General features: G+C 32.7%; 1 protein-coding gene across 1 annotated transcript in view; it reads left to right on the top strand.

The window, feature by feature from the left end:
• The first annotated feature begins 224 nt into the window (after positions 1 to 224).
• The window catches only part of LOC129942291 (uncharacterized), a 63593-nt gene continuing 42353 nt past the window's right edge, over positions 225 to 21464 (top strand). Inside the window, exon 1 of the mRNA XM_056051162.1 lies at positions 225 to 1337. The gene's annotated coding sequence lies outside the window, so the exon portion shown is untranslated. The remainder of the gene's footprint in view (positions 1338 to 21464) is intronic.

Genomic DNA, 21464 nt, shown 5'->3' with positions numbered 1-21464 from the left:
CTAACGTGAATATTTAAATTTCTCTTAAACCAACAAATTGTATTTATAAGTTACAAATATTTTCCTTTTATTTGTACATACAAATTGTTCAAATGAAAATTTCCAAAGAGCTTTTTTCCATTAAGAATACCCAAATTTATTTCCGAAGAGAAAATATTCTTCTCTCCGAACCACAAATTTCCCCTTTTTAGAGCTCATTCGTTAGCCTTGCTATTTAGACAACTACAAACGAAAAACCACATCCCTAATCTCCTGCAAGAATTTTACTCACTCGCTCTAAAAACATTGAAAGAACAACAAACAAAACCGTCAAGCCTCAACTCAAGACCAAAAAAAAAAAAGAAAAACCAGATATATGGTAGAATAGACCATTTCTCGGCCAACGGCCTAAAAACTCGCTTTCAACGTTACTGCGCTCTCAGTTTCCGTTGGCGGGTGTAACCATAACCACGCGCGAATCTCTCATTATAATACCGTTGTTGTATCGTCCTTCACCTCACCGTCTGTAGCTTTTTTTCTGCATTGCCAAGGATTCTTCTTTTTTTTATATATTCCTCCAAAAAGATATTTTTATTATATTTCAAAAAATAAACAATAAACATTATTTTCAAAATTCCGTAACGCAAAACATCACACAAACTGCATTGAATCTATTTTTGTGAATTTGTTTTTATTTTCAAAAGTGTATATTTTTAACTCCACGCAAATCTTTCTATATACATTTAAGAAAATACAAATTAAAAAACAGCAAACATTTCGAACTAAAAAAACACAGCCGTTTTTTTTTCTTTTTGATTTTTACTACGAGTCAAGTTAAAAAAAAAAACAAAATTCAAAAACTCAGTTTTATCCGGTTCTATTTTTAGTGGCCTCTCTAATGAGTGGGAATGCTAAACAACAATTTTTGTATTCGAGAAACTGAGACTTTTTAACGTTTTCGTAGTGCTTCTTCGTTTGAAAACAGTTTTATTCTAGGATAAATTTCATTTATTCAATTTTTGTTTTTGTTGTTGTTGAATAATTTCTTGTTTTTGTGTAATTTACTGTGAAAAGTGAGATAACTTCCATACCCTGTGAACCTCGTAGTATATATCTCGACATATATGTTGTAAAAAAGGTCTACACGCCAACTTTAAAAAACAACAACAAACAGAAACGGAAACAAAATTAGGGATGGGTGGTGCGCACCTTTCTTTCATTCAACCACTCAAAGGAACTGGATTTAAGTGAATCGTGAAATCGTGGAATCGTAGAATCGTGAAACGTGAATCGTGAATGCGAAACTCAAGCACCCAAAACAACCCCCTGTTTTTTAGTGTCCAGTCTTTCACATTCTGGTAAATATCTCCTCGTATATTTCTGTTTTACATACATCTTAAGTAATTAATAGACAACTTATATATATATATGTTTATGTACCGTATATGAAAATTGTTTATACTATTTTTGTATTGTTTAATTGTTTTTCCAAGAGATTACTAATACCTCTCTATTAAAATATCAACAAATTAATTATTGAAAAAAAGATATGCAGACATCGCACATCACAAATTCACAACCCACTTGGAGATATAAAATATTTGTATTTTATTTTTGATGGTTTTGTTTATACGCTAGCGTCAATAAATTCATGTTTTCGCTTTTGAATAACGAAAATAAATGGCCGCGAGCTGACAGGGACAACCGCCAATAAACAGACAGCGCCGACCGCGACGACACGTCGACACGTCGACGTCGAGGTCGTTAGCCTGAAATTTCGGCGTCTTAATATTGATTGGAATAATTACATACAATTATTTCGAACTTACAGTTCGTTTGAGTTAAGTTTTCTTTTCGAATTGAGTTGTTTTTTCAAAGATTTGTATATTTTCCCATTCGATTTTCTTTTATCAATAATTTGGTGTACTTTATAAACAGAAGGTGGCATAGTAGGTAGGTAAGGTATCTATTTATGTACCACAGAAAAACTACACCATTTCACATTTTACTCAAAAGATAGTAGATACAACCATTTTCCTCATAAGCAACAGGTAATGCATTTATATACTATACATTAAGCCCTATACGATGGATAGGAAAATAAAAAGAAAAATTCAATAAAGGCATCTGCGCTTTGAGGGTTCTGATGATGGCGATGTTGGGGTATCCTAAAGAGTAATGGAGGTTGAAAATTTCTATAGATATTTTACCCAAGAAGCAAAACAAACAGTTATAAAGGAACGGAATTTTACTACCCTACTACGCGATTATATCAAAGGAAATTTTCTCATTGCAGCGTGATGTGTGATGACTTTTAAGATAAGTAAGAAAAACTATAATCTGTTTCTTTTAGTACGAAGAATATAAAAATTTTAATTAATTATACACTGAGGGAAAGAAAATGTGTTAGTAAAAATAATAAATGTTTTGTTTAAAAATATAAATCTTTGAAAGAAAAACATAGAAAATATAATATATACAAAGAAAACCACAAGTGGAGTGAAACGAAATGATGTCTTTGTTGTCTTAAAACAGACAATGAAATTAATAAAAGAAAACAATAATATTTTTAAATGTTATGGAAATTTTCGCTCCCCGTGAATATCAAGTAAAATAAGTTAGTCTTTGAAATAAATTTTATTTGTCTTATAAAATTATTTGTTAATTAATTAGCTTCTAGATAATGATAATGACATTTTTCAAAGGAAAAATGTCTGATGGAAATGATTTATTTCTTCTCGTTTTTTTTTTTTTCAATTGTGATTGTTGTCCTGGTTTCTTACTGAGATATCTCATTACTTTATTATGATTAAGTAATCATATTAGTTTGTTTAATAATTATTCAATTTTTTATTTGAGATGTGTCATTTGTTTTCAAAAATGTCTCTCACTTATTTTAATTTATATAATGAATAAAAAAAGTGGCTGAAATGCAACCCACACTGATGACCTCGCACCCATGCCCGCCGCTTTTCCAAAAACTTTAACAAAATTGAGTCACAAAATTTGAAGTCGATATTTTTCTTTGTTTTCATAACACTTGTGCTGAAAACTACTTTTTATCAATTTTTTACTTTTTTTGTAGGTTTCCGTGGTTCTTTTAAAAGTTATAGAATTTTAACAAGAAATGAATTCACAGTTAGCAACAACTTTTGAATATTTTAATGTGTTTTTATTTCTAACATTTTGAATCAAAAATGAATGTTTATACATTTTATCAAGATTTTAACTTCCCGTAGGAAGTTATTGTAATGGGTTCGATTTGTCAAATTAAAAATTTTAACATGTCTCGACGTTTTTAGAAAGATATCGGTGCGTGCGTGCGTGTGTAGATACGTAGGTTTGTACGTCAGTTCATTCGCGGCGTTTTTTTCTTCGCACATAGATCAAGAACCAGAAGAAGTATCGACTTCAAATAAATTTTGTTTTACAGATAATAATGCAGAAAGATGCAGAAAGGGCTATCAAGAAAATTGCGTTGGTAGTTTTTTACCATATCAGTTTAAAAAAAAAAAACATTTTGGTTAAACCTAAATATCTCAAGAACAAAAAACGCTATAGACTTGAAATAAATTGTAAATAATATATTGAAATATGATACCAAAAAAGTATATTTTTGGAAAAAAAATCCGATAAATGGTTTTTTTATAAATCAAAAAAGTTGAAAAAAAAAATTTGTCAGCTCCAAAATTTTACGAATAAAAAACATAACATAACATCTGGTAAAATTTAAAGAAAAATCGAATTGACAGTTTTTTTTTTATAAGAAAATAAGAACATTGATCAAAGTTGGTAATGGCTTCCAACTTATTTTATCTGAAAACAAATATTGTTTTCAATATTCGGTAAAATTTGAAGAAAAATCAAATTGACAGTTTTTTTTTAATAAAAACTTAAAAGATTTTCGACACAAATATCTTTTTAAAAATTAGTGATTATGGCTTGCAACTAATTTTCATTTCTAAGAAATATTGTTTTTAACATACCGAAAAATTTTGAAAAAAATCTAATTGACAGTTTTTTTTTTATAAAAAAATAAGAACATTGATCAAAGTTGGTAATGGCTTCCAAAACAAATATTGTTTTCAACATTTGGTAAAATTTGAAGAAAAATCAAATTGACAGTTTTCTTACAAAAAATAAAAACCTAAAAACAAAAACAATACTAAAACTTGGTAAAAATTTACTTTGGGCTCGAACAGCTTTTTAAAAATTAAAAATATTGTCTTCAAAATTTATTTGTCTCACAGAAAATATTGTTTTCGACTTTCAGTGAATTTTTGATAAAAATCGAACAGTCCGCCTCTTAACCCGTTTTCAATGTTTAATTTCCAGTTTAGTGTGGGATCTAGACTGACTCCTAGCCTTGTCCACTGCTCATGACTTAAATATACACGAGCGTGGATAGAACAACGTGTTTAGAAGAGATTGTGTTACCTACCGAATCTTTAATCCTTCCATCACTAAGCATGGGAATTATCGTCTCTTCATTTAGTTAGGACGTTATTGAAACGTGTTACGTCTAAGAAGGTAGCTAGACTTAATGCTTTGCATTGAACTGTATTCTCACTCAAAAAGTGGGTCCCGCGATTTCGTCCGGTCTGTTTTGTCTGTCTGTCCACCCTCTTACAGCCTAAACCATTGGGTCGATTGAGTTCAAACTTGGAAGTTAAGGTTTTGAGCAGATTCGCGTTAGGAGTTTTTTTAAAACAGTTTTAAATCTAAAACGGTTTTAAATCAAAGGTTTTTCGATTTAGAAAATGGTATCTAAGTTTTTGAAGACAACCTTATTTTTCAGGTAAAATTTTGAATCTGAAAATAGTTTTTTTTTTAAATTATTTTAACTGTATTAAATGTAGCCCCTCTTATCTCATCAGATCAAATCCTATGCATAAATGAAAGAGCGCATTATCTTGACAAAATTTGGTACATATTTATGTATTTTTATAACTATAACTGTTGTAAATACCAACGATGGCCGTGTAGCGCCACTCCATCGGTTTACGAATATGATATATTTAATCAATAAATTTTTCAACATACACCTATTTATTGTATTACTTACAGCCTCTACAACTACTGCTTACGTGTCACGTCATAACTGAAATCCAAAACGCACAAGAGCCTGACTGTTAATATAACATGAATAGCAATTTCTTGTACCTGTTCGTATGATTGTTTTTTTTTTTAACTTTAACTCCATGTTTGCTCTGAAAACTTGTAGGAAAGAAGGAATGTGATTGGATTGTAGTAATTAATTTCTACCTACCAATAACATTCTTTCATTATCATCATAAACATTTCTTTATCTATCTATCTGCATAAAGCCGAGCACGCCAATGAACTATTCTCTATCCGTTTTAGTCACCTACCTAACTACACAACCAATAGGCGATCGCTCTACAATTTAAACAAACATGTTCTGCCTCTTTCTTATCTGCAGATAATTTACTTTCCATCCTGGTTCTTCTAATATTAAACTAAAATAAAGCTATCCAAAGGAAAAAGCTTTGAACGAACAAGTTGAATACACAAACAATTGTTTTCGTTAGGTATGCTTATAAGTATTTTTTACTTCCTTGATGAGTTGTCCTAGGGCAAGCTCGCTAAATATGTGTACTTAATTACATTAGGATTGCAAATCACTGTTTTTATTGTTAGGGTCCGGGCCAATGTATCGTCAGTACTAAAGGATCTTTTGTAAAAGAACTTTTAAATATTCCTATATGGTGATTTACCAAGAAATTCGTATGTTTAGATTTTTTTTATATATTGCAATGATTGGTAGTTTTAGAGTAAATTATAGTAATATTTGTGGGTTAAGATCGAATTTTCAGTCTCACCCACCCTGTCTCTAACAGGCCAACTGTTTTGGCACTGAGTGAAACACATACGGTCATTGTACCAACTCCTTCTTTAGTTTTATGTGGTTAAAATTTTCCGTGGATAAACATATCATCCACTATTGTTTCCTTTGTCGGAGCCCAAACCTGGATAGAGTTTAAGCTTCTCGAAAAATTGATGCTCGTCTAACTCTATCCAAAGAATTTTCTCCTTGTATCCTAACACTGAAATCGTTATTACGTGTTATTTCAATGTTCACAATTCTTCGTGGCTTCTCCATTCAGGTCAGACAACACCAGAAGGAATGTGTGCTGATATTTTTGTTGAGTTCAACAATCTTACTCAGATTGCCAATGAGCCTAATTAAACATCTGACGTTAATGTCCAAGCGGAAAATACACTTAAATTGTTTCTTACTTCTGATCCTGATAAGTACATAATTAGTTACATCATGGTTAGTGCGTTAGACTGTCATGCCAGAGGTCTTGGGTTCGATCCCTGCCTATGCAACCTAAAGTTTTTTTCACGGGTACTGCCCCTTCCGAGGAATTAACAAATTCTCCAAGAGTAATTCTTGTCATAAAAAAGTGCTTTCTCAAATTAGAAGTTCGGATTCGGCATTAAACTGTAGGTCCTCTCCATCCCTGACAACATTCCTCGCACACAGGAATGATTGAGAGTTGTAAGTCACTAGGGCCTAGTTCTCAACGGACTGTTGCGCCACCCAATTTATTTTTAACTTCCCACAGGAAGTTATTGTAATGGGTCCGATTTGCTAAATTGAAAATTTTGACATTTCTCGACGTTTCAAGGTCCCTAGAGTCGAAATAAAAGATTTTTAGAAAGATGTCTGTGCGTGCGTGTGTAAGTACGTTCGTACGTCCGTACGTCCGTACTTTCGCGACGTTTTTTTCGTCGTCCATAGCTCAAGAACCAGAAGAGATATCGATTTCAAATACATTTTGTTATGCAGATAATAAGGCAGAACGATGCAGAAAGGGCTCTCAAGAGAATTGCGTGGGTGGTTTTTTTACAATAGCAGTTTGAAAAAAAGGTGAACATTTTGGTTAACTCTAAATATCTTACGAACCAAAAACGCTAGAGACTTGAATTAAATTTTATATAATATACTGTAACGTGATACCCAACAGATATATTTTTTTGGAAAACATCAATATAACGGTTTTTTTTTATAAATCAATAAAACTGAAAAAAAAATTTGTCACCTCCAAAATTTTACGACTGAAATATGATTCTTTCTCTAAAACAATTTTGTGCAACGAAGAATAATGTTTTTGACATCTGATACAATTTTTAGAAAAATCTAATTTACAGTTTTTTTTATAAAAAATAAAAATCTAAAAAAGCATTACTCAAAGTTCGTAAAAATTGAATATCGATTCAAATATCTTTTCAAAAACTTGAAATTTAGGCTTCAAGCTTATTTTATCTTATAAGAAATAATGTTTTCAACATTTCCAAAAATGTTGAGAAAAATCGAATTGACAGTTTTTTTACAAAAACTTAAAAACCAAAAAAAATTAACAAAAGTTGGTAAAAAATGATTTTCGACTCAAATATCTTTTAAAAACTTTGAGATAATAGCTTCTAACTAATTTTTTCTGATAAAAAATATTGTTTTCAACATTAGGACACATTTTGAGAAAAATCGAATTGACAGTTTTCCTACGAAAAACAAAAACCTAAAAAAAATGTATAAAAGTTGGTAAAAATTGATTTTCGACTCAAATATCTCTTCAAAAATTTGAAATATTGGCTTCAAACTAATTTTATCTTATAAGAAGTATTGTTTTCAACATTTGATAAAATTTTAAAAAAAATTGAATTGACAGTTTTTTTACAAAAAATAAAACTCTAAAAAAAAAACAATACTAAAACTTGGTACAAATTTACTTTCGGCTCAAATAGCTTTTCAAAAATTAAAAATATTGGGTTCAAACTTATTTTATTTCACAGAAAATATTGTTTTCAATATTCAGTAATTTTTGTATAAAAATATAACAATCCGTTTTTTCATAAAAAAATAAAATCTACAAAAAATAGTACGCAAATTTGGTAAAAATTGATACGAGTACATAAAGACAAACTTTTAAGCAAGACAAATCGACAGATTTTTTTTTTAAATTGTTTCACAAGCATTACAGAATAGAACTAATTTCAACAAACTCTTTAAGTCTTAGGACATCTCAAGTGCAGTATGGGTATCCAAAAAACATTTATTTAAAGTTTTTTTGTCTTAAGAATTACAATTCAATGGAAATATGTAATAAATACAACAAATATAAAAATTGTTTAAAAATATTTTGCATTTTGTTTTTTCTCACAAAAATCGACTCAAATAACTTTATATAACGCATTGAAGTATTTCATACTGAAATTATCAAAAACATCATCATATTGTTTTTTGGAGTGAAAAATGATATTAAATTACATTCCAACAAATTCTTTTAAAACTTATGTCGAACCCAAAAGCATAGAGAACGTATTTTCCAAGAATTTTTATAATTAATATTCACATGCATGCAATATGTATAATGTATACATATATGGTACATGTCCTGTATTCTCCTTGGTTATTAAACAAAAATTCTCAGAAATTAAGTAGTAAAAGAAAAACAAATCTGTAACATACTACTGCACCAAATCAATTTCTGAAAATAATTTTTTGGTCAAAAATTGTCTGTCTGTATATTGGTTTAACTTTCATATGAAGTTTTTTTTTGTTTGTTAAATTAACAAATAAATTATAAAGGGTAATTCATTTCGTGGTTGTTCAAGTTGCTTTCGCTGGCATTTGACATCTATCAAACTAAGCTGTCAATAAAAGTGTCATATTACTATTTAAATGTTTGTCATTTACTATAATAGATCACTTAACATTCAAGCAATGCGCTAAACTTTGCAGTATTTGTACGTATTGTATATACACATCTTAATTAGGCGCGATTAAAGATCATTCCCTGGTAGAAATGTTAAAACAACTTGAATTAAGAAGCGACACAAACCAGTGCATTGGAAGACCGCTGTGGTTCATCCTCCCCCGAAAAAGGAAAAGGACAACTTCTACCCGTAAAATCTTCGGTTGATAAGTCTTCTTTCGAGCATCAGCAAAGCTTTCGAAAAAATCATCAATAGGACACTGACTAATTGGGCTTTGAACAACAAAATAATTCCGGATTAACAGTTCGGGTTCAAGACGGTTCAAGACACAATTCATGCTGCGTCTAAACTCGTTTCTGATATCCAATGAAATAAATCAGAACAACAATGCACTGGTGCTGTTTTTGTTGATTTGGAAAAGGCCTTTGACACCGTATGGTTAGAGGGTCTTTACCTAGAACTGAGCAGGCTTGGCATAAGCAAGCCATTGTTGTATATACTTTATGATATGCTTAACGGTAGAAAGTTTGTTGTCAAAAGTGGCAATGTAACTTCTACCACAACATTCTCAATTAAAAATGGTCTTCAACAGGGAGCGGTGAATTCGCCAATTCTCTTCAGCATTTACACCAGCGATCTGGTAGTCTCACAAAGGCAATTGCGTACGCCAACGATCTAATTGCGTACAGACCGGCCCGAAAAGTTGAGGTTGTTAGAATTATCTTGCAGCGTGATTTCGACAAGATTCAGCGATATTGCGACGACTGGAAACGGAAAATAAATGTCTTTTTCGGACTCCGTTGGCTAGGGCCACTATAGTGATACGTGCAAGAATTAGCACAAGATGGTCATCGTTGATCTTCACGTGCAGCGATTAGCGAGCAAAAGTGTAGTGAAATACCTCGGTATCTGGTTGGACCAGTATTTATATTTCGACAGACATATAAATGCTGCTCTGACTAGCGCCAGAGGAGCCTTCGTTCTGACGAAACGGCTGTTTTACAGCAGTCGGACCCCAGAGTGAAGGCCGATGACCGTTTATGGTTGTCCTGTGTGGTTCAACGTTGCCCCTTTTCAGATGGAGAAGTTTCGAGTGTTCGAGCGGCAGTGTTTACGACGCTGTACCGGCTTATATCAAACAGCCGAATATTCTTATGTGCATTACTATTCCAATGAGGTCCTATACAACGGGGCTCGAATCAACAGAATTGACAATTTCGTGATAACACTCGTTCGAGGTCACATTGCTAGAGCTATGTCTTCGACAAACTATTTGATATTCCGGGCGTTCTATCCGAACGACGAGTATTTTGAAGGTACACGCTTGAGCGTCTTCATTCCACCAGAGGCATTCCTCTTTTTAGGCAAATGCGGTCTGATACAGGATAGATTGGCAGTTCCTTTAATATTCCACGTTAGACGACGAACCGTGGATAGGAGACTCCTGTACAATCGGGACGTCATGGCACAAAGCGGAGCAGAGCTTCTTCGGTTCAGTAGGGCTGTGCCTGAACGGGACCGAACTGATAGGGCGAAGCAGGAGAACCAGTTTTAGTGGCTTCAATCGGCTTTTGATAGTGGGTAGTCGGGAAGGAGGTTTAAGCCTTCGCCGGCTAAACCCCCTAGTTTTATAGTTTTAGGGATTAGTTTTAAGTAGAATAGGCATGGTGGCACAAACAAAAATTAAAAAACTTGGAATAAAAAAAAAGGAAAATGGAAAACAAAAAATGTTAGACAGTTAGATTTGAATAAAAATAGATCTTAGATCTTATCTATAAATAGTCTTAAATATAAAAGTCAAAAAATACGCGAGGTTTTTTTGCTTGTGTGCACACAAACAAAAATATGTTCTGAATGAATTGTTAAGTTTTATGTTTTCGAGAAAAAAAATCTATTATCCGGGATTTTCGATTATTCTTGATGGGCTCGTCCCCAATCATACCGGTTAATCGAGTTTCAACTTATTATCTTTTTTGCAGAAGTAAGAAATAACTCAAAAATATTTTGTTTCATTCGTTGTTAATATTGAAATTAACATAAGCTTAAAATTCCTATTGGCGGGTTTTTTCTTATAAATCGTTTCATATGTAAACATTGCCCAATATCTTTTACATCATTTTAAAGGAACAACGCAATTGTACTTTTAAATCTTGCATAACTACTGTTCTACTTTTGCTTCCATTAAGCAAGAATGGAAATGATATTTTTCAACTGAAAATTATCGTTTCATGTTAATTTTGAAATTCAATTATTACATCGACTATGGATTTGTATTCTTTTTTGATACTGTGAATTTATTGGGAAATGAGACCTGCAGGATATAGGATTTCCGCAACTTAATTCGTAATGTTAAAATTTTTGATGTAATAACGTTTGATTATCATTCATTATTTTCTGTTTACGTTTAAAAAATACATTTTAACAAAATTATTTAATCAGTTTTCAGTGTCATTCAGTTGTCTGTTGTCACTACTTCATTATAAAGGGTAATTTATTTTCACATTGGTCGCTATCAATACCAACCATCAGCATGTAATTCAAATCAATTTGTGTACAATTCTATTTTTAACTTTTAAAAAACGTAAAATTTAAAGTTTATCAATCAATCATTTTGTTATTTATGAAAGTAGACAAAGAAAACTAACTTTACCTCGGATTTGCAACTTTCCCTGCATAATAAAGTTGCTTAAATGTATTCTGAATGTTATCGATGTGTATCGATATACATGTAAAGTGGAAAACCACTGTTTTACAACCGATTTTAGATATGATTTTAATAATTTTTGCATGCAAACTATCAAAATCAATAAATCTACATTATACCTACAGTATATCCATAAATAATAGGTACACAATGCATATAAAACCACCATAAGATAAAAATAGACATTTTAAAAACCCACTCGCTCTGTCTCTCGCTCTTTCTGCGGCCAAAGCTAAATTGCAGCACAAACAGGTGCTTTGCCTTCAAGTCATTATGCCCACAGCCTCTTTTTAGATTACAATCCCTAGAGGACCGAGGACGAAGGATGATGAATGAGGAATGAGGCTATGGATGCACATAAAATATAATAATCTCCTTCTTCCATTCAAAAGAAGTCTACCAACGCAACGCAGCGCCATGCAACCACAGCCAGCGGTAGCGGCAGCCAACTCAAAGACAAGCCAAAAGCAAAAGCAATCGAAATTTAAGTTGTTGGCCCGACATACTCGTACGATTTATACGATATACGATATACTTATAACGGTAAAAGCTATTAATCGAAAAAACAAGATTGCATAAAAGCGGGACGTGTGGGCTGAAAATTTGTCGTCCTTGAGAAAAGGATTGAGAGAAATTGTTACGTTTGGCATTGACAAGAGGTAAATTACAGTTTCTATGGAATTCAAAAATATCCACAAAATAATAAAAACACAAAAACAAAACTGCACTTAAATTTAAATAAAAGAAAAGAAAACGAAAGCCTTGACACTACACGTAACCGAAGAGAAGTTTACAAACATTTTAGTTCCGTTTGTTTTGTGTTGCTTTTAGAGATTTTGTAAGAGTTTTTTTAGTTAAACGGAAATAAACCTTTTCGTAGATGATGATTTTGAATTTATTTTTCAATTTTGAGTTAAAATGTATTGACTTGGTTTGGAAGTTGGGGAAGTCTCTAGATTTATGTTGTTGGGACAGTCAATGGCCTAAGTGTATAGCTAACCTAACCTCACATAACTTAACGAAAAGGTCAACAAGATATTCATATATTGATTTTTGTAACCCAAGAGAGTTGAAAACAGAATAAATACCTAGTACTTTAAATTTATAAAAATATATTGGTATACTCCGAAATTGTTCATATATTTCTGAAAATACTAATAGAAGTAGATAGAAATATGTTCATAACGTCGTCGGTCCTTCCAATTTTCTAAGATTAAGTTAATGGTTTCGGGCTATAGCTCAGAGAATATTTTGATTTTTGGGCGGTACGAATATTAAAAACTGTGCTAAACAAAGGTTAGAGAATTATTCAACGGATCACTAACCACGACCACGGCTGCCACGTTGGTGACTAAATTTGGTCAATATTTTTTTCACTTGGTCAAATGGGTATTTCTTATTCCATTTGGTCATTTTTTTCCGAAACAAAAAAGATATTCGACGATTTGAGTAAGGAATTTCAGTCCTAAAACGTCGTTTACTATACTCACATGGCCAAATAGAAACAACGGTTAAACTCAATTGAAGCAACTTTGTATAAATAATAACGTTCTTAAAAATATAAACTCTTGATCTGAATTCTATTTAGGGAACAGAGAGTTATCTACGCATACCACATGTTTATATATTGGAAGCAGAGTCGTAAAAGTGTTACAAATCGAACTATTGTACCTTTTTTATAATAAGCACACACTCAAGGGGATATTACTTCCCTTATTATGCAGAAGCACAGTGTGAGCAAGGAAGAGGAGAGAGGGTGCACATTTGTTTAAAATTCCTGAATATTGCAATGACTAGGAAAGACAGATTGTGTAAGGCATTCCACATTCACGTAGTACGGCTAAAGAACGAATCTCTGTATTTGACAATACGGCCGAAGTTGGGCTCGAATGAATTCTGATGAGCATTCCCAGAAGCGCGAGTTGAACTGTTTAAGAGGAGGAATGCAACTGGCTATTTCACTAGAGCATAAGCAATTAAAATAACGGCAAAAAAGGGTCAGACAAGTGACCTTACGACGATGTTCAAGCGAAGTAAATGAATTTATGATGATATTATCATCTATGAATTTAAATGCTCTACGTTTAATACTATCCAAGAGGACTAGGTAATGTGAATCTGAAAACGAATATGAACAGCTAAGAAAACTATCGTCAGCGAAACAAGGTGTTCGATAAGTTGTTGCAGACAGGAGATCAATAATAAAAATGAGAAAGAGTATTGGAGATAGAACAGAGCCCTGGGGCACAGTAGCATTTATTTATGGTTTTCAGACTTTATTCCATCCAATATTACTTGTATTGAACGATCCTAAAGGTAATTACTAATCTAATGAAGCAGGGATTCAATGAAACCAAAAGTACGCATTTGCGATAAGAGAGCCTGATGTCAAACGCTATCAAATGCTTTTAAAATATCTAGTGCAATAATCTTGCTTTCTCCAAAACGATGTAAAGATTTGCTCTATTGTTCGGTGAGATGAACCATGTGATCACCAGTGGACCTATTGCTTCCATAGCCGTACTGCCGGTCATTAAAAAGCTTTCGATCTTCAAGATATTTCTTGAGCTGATAATTAATCAGCGTTTCCATGCCTTCGGAAAGAAGAGACGTAAGTGAAATCGGTCGGTAATTAGAGGGTGAGGAAGATTCTCCTTTTTTGGGGATTCGCTGGATAAATGCAGTTTTCCATCCTCTCGGAACGAGACCTAAGGAGTAGAACAGATGAAAAAGCTTAAGCAGTGCTTTTGCCAGCGTTGAAGAACAACTCTTTAGAAAAATATCGGGGATACCATCCGAAATATCCGAAAAATAACCAAAAATTTGTACTGCACTTGGGATATTGCAGTATTTTTTGTCGTAATTGTTGGTCATGTAAAAATTTGGTCCATTGAATATGGGCGTTGCAAGCCTTCCTGGCTTGTTTGAACTTGTTCCGGCTTTCCTCAGTACGGTTGGCTTTATAGCAACGGAAACTTACCTCTTTGGCCCTAATAACCTCTTTACAGATCGCATCAAACCATGTGCTTTCCTTGGGTCTGATACTTTTGACCCTGTTCGGTATAAAAGTTCTAATTCACAGGAGAATTAAACTTGTGATCATATCAGCCCTGGCGTCAACGTCACTATTAAGGAAGCAAAGTGACCAGTTAAAGATCCTAAAATAATTATTGAGACCGTCCCAGTAGGCTTTCCGTAGAGTTTCATTGCCAAACGGTGCTCTTAGGAGCTCTTTCTTTAACTGGAGAGTGTTAAAACTGATGTGCTGATAAACACAATGGTCAGATTTGCCTAGAGGAAATAGAACACTAACAGTGTACTTATCAGGGTTAGAGATAAAATAAAATTAATAATAAAATTAGTGTACAGAAAAACGCTTTAAATTTGTATAAAGACCTTTTGATAACCATAATAATGATTCAAAAAATTCACAATAACTCAAAAAATTGTCTTGTCGGATTCCGAACTTTCAAAATCATATTTAATTCATTGTTTTTCTTACTGGGTTCAAAGTTATCCTTAAGATGATGTAATGGAGTGGAAGATTTCTGGATTTTCAAAAAATCACAATCTTATCGATAAAATGGACACTATGCGAGTTTTGGAGGAAATCCAGTTTTTGAAAAACGCTTTGCACGAGTATTGTTTCGGAAATTTAAATAATTTGGTTTATAATTCTACGCTGAAAGACATTATTTTAGAATTTAGTAAAATTAAGGAATTGAATTAATTTTGATAATGTGCTGGCTAAAGAACTTCAAAATAACAAAATAGTCATAGTGTTTGTAGAGAGCAATAAATTTTCTTAAATTATGTTTTTCCAATTAAATTTTGTAAGCTTATAAACTGTAAACTCATGTTAAAACGCTTTATTTTTATGTTGCATTACCTTTACTTTAATTAATCTAATATAATTTAGTTTTTTAGTGATTTTGTGATTTACTTAATATGGAAGATACTTTTAAAAAAATGTGATGAATTAATTGTTCTGTGTTTACAAAAATGTCGGACTTGAATTATGTTGGTAATTTTTACTTAAGAGTGGTCATTTTAACTGTCAAATTCGAACACAAACTTTTTTTCAAGTGGCTACTGTTACCGTCGTACACTTAGAAGAAGTGAATGGGCATGGTGGAATAAACTGGTTGAAGGAAAAAGTTATTTCAGGAATCAGGTCGGACTCAGAAATTCTTCAATTTAAATGTACACCAGATTGGTGGTTAAACTCAGTTAAGATAACTGATGAATTGGTATTGAAATTTATGTGCAATATCCTTTCAAAGTTACTGTGAACTAAAAGTAGGCTAATGGCAAAACCTGTAACATATAATTTTTTTCAGCCCTTACCTTTATTTTCTCATGTTCGAGTGGTAGGGGAGAAGTTTAACTCTTTGTTACAATATTTTGTATACTATTGGCATTTAATGCTTATGCTCGTTTTCAGATTGTTGGCATAATATCGGTCCTTCAAGGTTACACGCTAAAAAAAGACCAAAAGTGTTAAATTTCACCTCTGAATCTCCGAGGCAGTCAACTTACTTCAACAAGATGGCTGACTATTTACGCAAAAATAGCATTAATCAGAATTCGTCCAAATTCAAGTGCTGCTTTTTTAAGAAGAAAGTGGGTTAAACTCAGTCTTATTTTTGAAGAAAAATTGGCCAATGCTGCTACCACTTCATACAAAACTGTCACTCGACCCTCAACAATAACATTTTACGAATTTATTACTGTTTGGGCTAAAATTAATTATTTATTTTAAATGAAGTTTGCAATATTTCGCAAAGTTTTTCAAGCTTAAATAAACCAATTTCGTTTCGTGAAGGTTTTATACTGATTTGCTTAGATTTTGAGATGAAAACAGCTGTCAGTGTCAAAATACACACCTTTTTAAAGACAATAATACAAGTTGGCTTTTTTATTCGTATTAATAAAAAAGCTTTAGAAAAATGGACAAAAGGCTACAACGAACAATAAATTTATAAGTTCTTTAAATAAAACTTCAATCCTGACATTTAAAACACAAAGGATATATGTATGTATTTTAAAATATGAAACAGTCTCGTCAAAGTGTGGGTTATAATAAATCAACAAGATTTTGTTCTAAAAATAAAGTTCAAAAGTTAAGGAATTATTTTTAGCTAGAGCACACACATGTTGATAAGCATGATAGCATCCAGCTTAAAATGTCAGAAGTGAAATCTTTCAGAGAGAGAAAAGATTTATGCATTTAACTGTCAGGAAAATACAACTACGATGCATCCTTCTTAGCTATGAGTAAACTTTTTTCAATCAGAGGTTGAATCGGGGTTGGGATAAGGCGATTTGGGAAAATCGGTAATCAAAATCAGTGTATTTGAATGGGTTTATATTTAATCACACGTGATTGTGATACCTACATAAATGTGAATTCCAATTCCACATAAATTTGAGTTTATAGTTCAATTTTACAAATAACAAGAACATCATCTTATGTTGATAATCACCTTTGATTATTATTAATTCCAAAAAAACTTATCATTATTTTAGTCGATCCCATTCCACAAAACCATGAACTCAGAATTAAATAAACTTTTTTTAAATTAGGTGCACATGTTGCAGGATTTCAGTAAAAATAAAGGTGCAGATTCGGTATTGATTATTAATATTATAGGGAATTACTGATTTGAGTAAAACATTTTACATTTTTGATGTTTTCTTTTTAAGTATCTCTATTATTGGCAATACAACCAAAATTGAACTCATATTATTTTAAATTATATCTCATAGGAAGTTATTGTAATCGGTTTTATTTGTCGGATTAAAAACTTTAAAATTTCTTGACTTCTATTAAATTTTATATTATACCTACATTTATTTATTTAAATATCGTAATTGCTTAGCAACAATAAGATTTAAAATCTTATAAGGTAGCTGTAAGCTTATTTTACAAAAAGGCTGACCCGAGATAATGAAAAAATTACTTTAATTATTAAAACTATCATAAGATACAAAAATTCAATGATTATTAAAAAAGTTTATTGGAAAGTGAGATCTTAGCACTCTTTTTATGTTTGTTTCGTTAAGAATTTGTTTTATGGTACGAGGTAAAGTGTTCCAAAACTTAACCGAATTTACAAAAAATTGCCGTTCCGATGTTAAGTATGAGTAAGGAGTGATAATTAGCCAATTAGATCTGTTTGAGGTCGCCCTTTTTACTCTGTCAAAACAATATTGTGCTTGGTGTGCGATAAGTATGTCGGAGAGCAAAATCAAACTACATAGTTCTATATATTTTACGAAAGACATGTCAAATATCCTATCATATTTACGTAATCCAAAAACATAACAAACGATTGAGTTGAAAGCTACATTAAGTTTTCGCCTGCTCGTGAAACTGCAGTTACAATCGATTTCACAGCCAGAAACCAGGATAGGAATAACCAACGTTTTAGCGAGAAGCAAATGCAAATTTGACAATGGAGTGAAAGATTGTGTATTCCATAAACCTTACCAACGAGTCCATTTATATAATCATCCCAAGTCAAAAGACGATTAAAAGTTACACCAAGATTCTTTGCTGTATCCACATATTCGATTGGAACATTGCTCAAAACAATCGTTGGAAAATAAGAAAGATCAAGAGATTTTCTATTAACTACAAGACATTTATATTTTTTGGGTTCAAGTCCGTTTGACAAAGACCAATTTGCAACTCTCTTCAGGAATTCATTGACGCGGAATGCTCCATGTTCAATAAGGCCAAATGGACAGCTGAAGTAAAGCTGAACGTCATTAGCATACAAGTGAGAGCTGCAATTAACTAATGAAGATGGAAGTTCATTTACATAAGCAGAAAACAAGATAGGATCCAGTATGGAAGCTTGTGGTACACCAGTGGCGTTCGGCAAAAAATTTGACAGGGTGTCACCAACTTGCACTGCTTGCTTGCTATCAGTTAGATAAGAAAATATTAATTTAGTTGCACTAGATGAAAAATAAAAAAATTTGCGTGAGCTTTCTACATAGTTTGACATGATTAACGGAATCGAAAGCCTTCGAAAAATCCAACAAAACTGGAAACGTAACCTAGTCCTTATCTTATGCTTTTCTAATGTCATGAGTAACGTTTAAAACTGCAGTAACACAGCTATGTTTCTTCCCAAAACCAGATTGATAAGGGTGAAGCAGTGAGTGTGTAGGTAGAAAGACGTTAATTTGCTTTTGAAGGATCCTTTCAAAAATTTTCGACAAAAATGGCAATACAGAAATAGGTCTGAATTCATATCTTTTAGCGTTTTTGGGAAGTGGAATGATTCTCAAGCTACTTTCCATGACTCAGGGTATATCGAGGACGTCAGAATAGTATTGAAAGCAAAAGTGATATATGGCAATACAACTCGCAATATCATACATAAAAAGTTAGGATGTATATCAAGCCCAACAGCTTTTGACTAAATAGAAAGAACACTTCCGACTACATCAGCACTATCCACTGCAGAAAATTCAAAATCAGGATCATTACTGTCGCGTTGGCCAGTAAAAGAAATTGAAGGCTAAATTTGTGGGACCTGTGGCGGTGGAGAAGAAATTAATTTTTCATTAAGTTTATTACCATCAATGTCCTCAACAGCACCGAATTTTGTCTTTCCGATTCCGATTTTGTGTAGATTTTTTCAGAGCTGGCGACCATTTGAACTTGTGCTAAGTTAAAAAAAAAAAATGATTGTTGCCTGATTTTTTTTCAAAATTTAATTTGTAGAATTTATAGCAGATCTTCACTATCATTGCTTTAAAATTTCAATTCGATCATACTTTGGGAAAGAGTGTAAAAACAAATTATTGTTAATAACTAAGATTTGTATCTAGGGCAAAGCTTTTAATCTTTACATATTTCAACACTTAAAAAGACTCATAGTAAAGAAATTATAAAATACAAATTAACCAAATGTATGTGGTTTTGGAAACAATTCACCACATTGTTTAAAATTTGTATACCAATATCGATGTTTTAAGAGGAAAGATCCCTGCTCAAAACTTAAATACATTTATTTAAAAGAATAAAAAGTTTTGGGTGTCAGGATACGACAAGTTTATATAAGTTTACTAATGTAAAAAGATGGCCTTTAAATAAATGTTCTGGTCATTACCGTTGCATACTGAGAGCGAATTCTGCAACAAATAATGTTCGATTAAATAAAATTCGAGTATCAGTATTAAAAGTGTTAAGACCATGTAAAGACACTACTGTTTTCAGCTTCAAAAATAACACTTAATCCTCAATAACGTTACAATCTGTCGTTCGAAAAAACAAGTTCAAGGTAAAACAAAAAATCTTATAAAGAAATTCACTCGTGTGAATAAAACTAACAAAATATTTGAATCGTTACCAACTTCATTAAACGCGTACTTTAGATTGTTTAAGGGGAACTTCGCGAAAGTAAAGCTTCAATTTATGGTCATATCATTATAAAGCTCAAAATGGGAAGATAAAGAGGCCTAACGACTCCCGAAGTGAGAAAATTATTTATAAAACATTCGCAAGATGGAAAATATGTGCGAGATATAGCGAAAATTGTTGATAAACGTTTTCATACAACTAAAAATATTGAAAACAAACCAAAAACATCAAATAATACAATTTTAAGAAAAGTGAAAATTAATCCATTTTTGAGCGCGCCAAAGCTCTTTGACATTGCGAAAAAGGACCGGGATAACATGCCCATCGACCACTAGGAATGTTCTTCGTAAAGCGGAATTGAATGGGAGAAGAGTTACGCAAAAGCCCCAAAATAAGACGAAAAGATTAAAGTTCGCTAAAGATTATCAATGCCTATACGTTTTTTTTTTTTGTTTTGGAAAGATGTTTTATTCGCAGACGAAAGCAAATTTTTATATTTTTGGGTCTGATGGCAAACAATATGTGCGGAGAAATACTAACGAAGAGCTAGTTTCGGTGATGGTTTGGAGATCTTTTTCTGCACACCATGGCCAAGTGTTTTACATTTTATAGACAGAATTATGAATTAACATGTTTATTTAGACATCTTGAAGCCAAATTTACCATTATCTGTCCAAAAGCTTGGCTCCAGTGATCGCTGGCAATTTTTTCAAGATAATGATCCCAAGCACAAAGCTTATAGGGTTTGATCCTGGCTTTTGTATAACTGTTCCCACATCATAGAAACTCCACCTCAAAGTCCCGACATAAATTACGTTGAGTGCCTGTGGGAACATCTCAACAAAAATCTAAGAAAACACGATGTTTCCAACAAAACTGACCTGGAAAGGATTCTTCTAGAAGAGTGGAATAGAATTGAACCAACATAATGTGCAGAGCTAGTTCATTCACTCTCTTTTAGACTTAAAATGGTTTTTAAAAATAAAGGACACAAAGTATTAAATTTTCTGAAAACCGAACAACTTCAGGCGTTTTTCCTGGCTTTTAAAATAGCAACAAAACAAATAGCACCTTATTGTTCTGTTCTGTATCGCCGACACTGACTATTCTTTGGACCTTCTTTAGTTTCTAGATTTTGTATTTCTTGTTAAGCGAAAGACCGTGTGATCTACGGTCCCGTATGCATCGAAGGGGAGCGGAGGAGAAGACGGAACGACGAGCTGTACGGGCTGTACAGCGACGTAGACTTAGCCAGAAGGATAAAAGTCCATAACGACTAAGATGGCTGGGTCACGTAGAGCGCATGAAAACCAATGCTCCGGCCCGGAAAGTCTTCGAATCCGCACCGACAGGACAGCGCAGTAGAGAAAGACTGCGGATTAGGTAGCGCGCACAAGTGGAAGGTGACCTCACCCAACTTGGAGCGCGAAACTGGAGACTAGCTTGGGACCGAGCTAGATGGAGAAGTTTGTTGGATGAGGCCCTAGTTCACACTAGACTGTAGCGCCACCTTAAGTAAGTAAGTATGTTAAGCCAAAGCCACCTTACAATCAATCCATATGACAAAAAAGGTCAAAGGTACTAATCTACTACCAAAATGTAAATGGACTTCGGACAAAGACCAACATGGTTTTCAAAAACATTAACAATCTTCCT

This window comes from Eupeodes corollae, chromosome 1, assembly GCF_945859685.1.
Source record: "Eupeodes corollae chromosome 1, idEupCoro1.1, whole genome shotgun sequence".
Classification (NCBI taxonomy): Eukaryota; Metazoa; Arthropoda; class Insecta; order Diptera; family Syrphidae; genus Eupeodes; species Eupeodes corollae.
The sequence above is the reverse complement of the archived record's forward strand: the minus strand, read 5'-3'. Positions and strand labels throughout refer to the sequence as shown.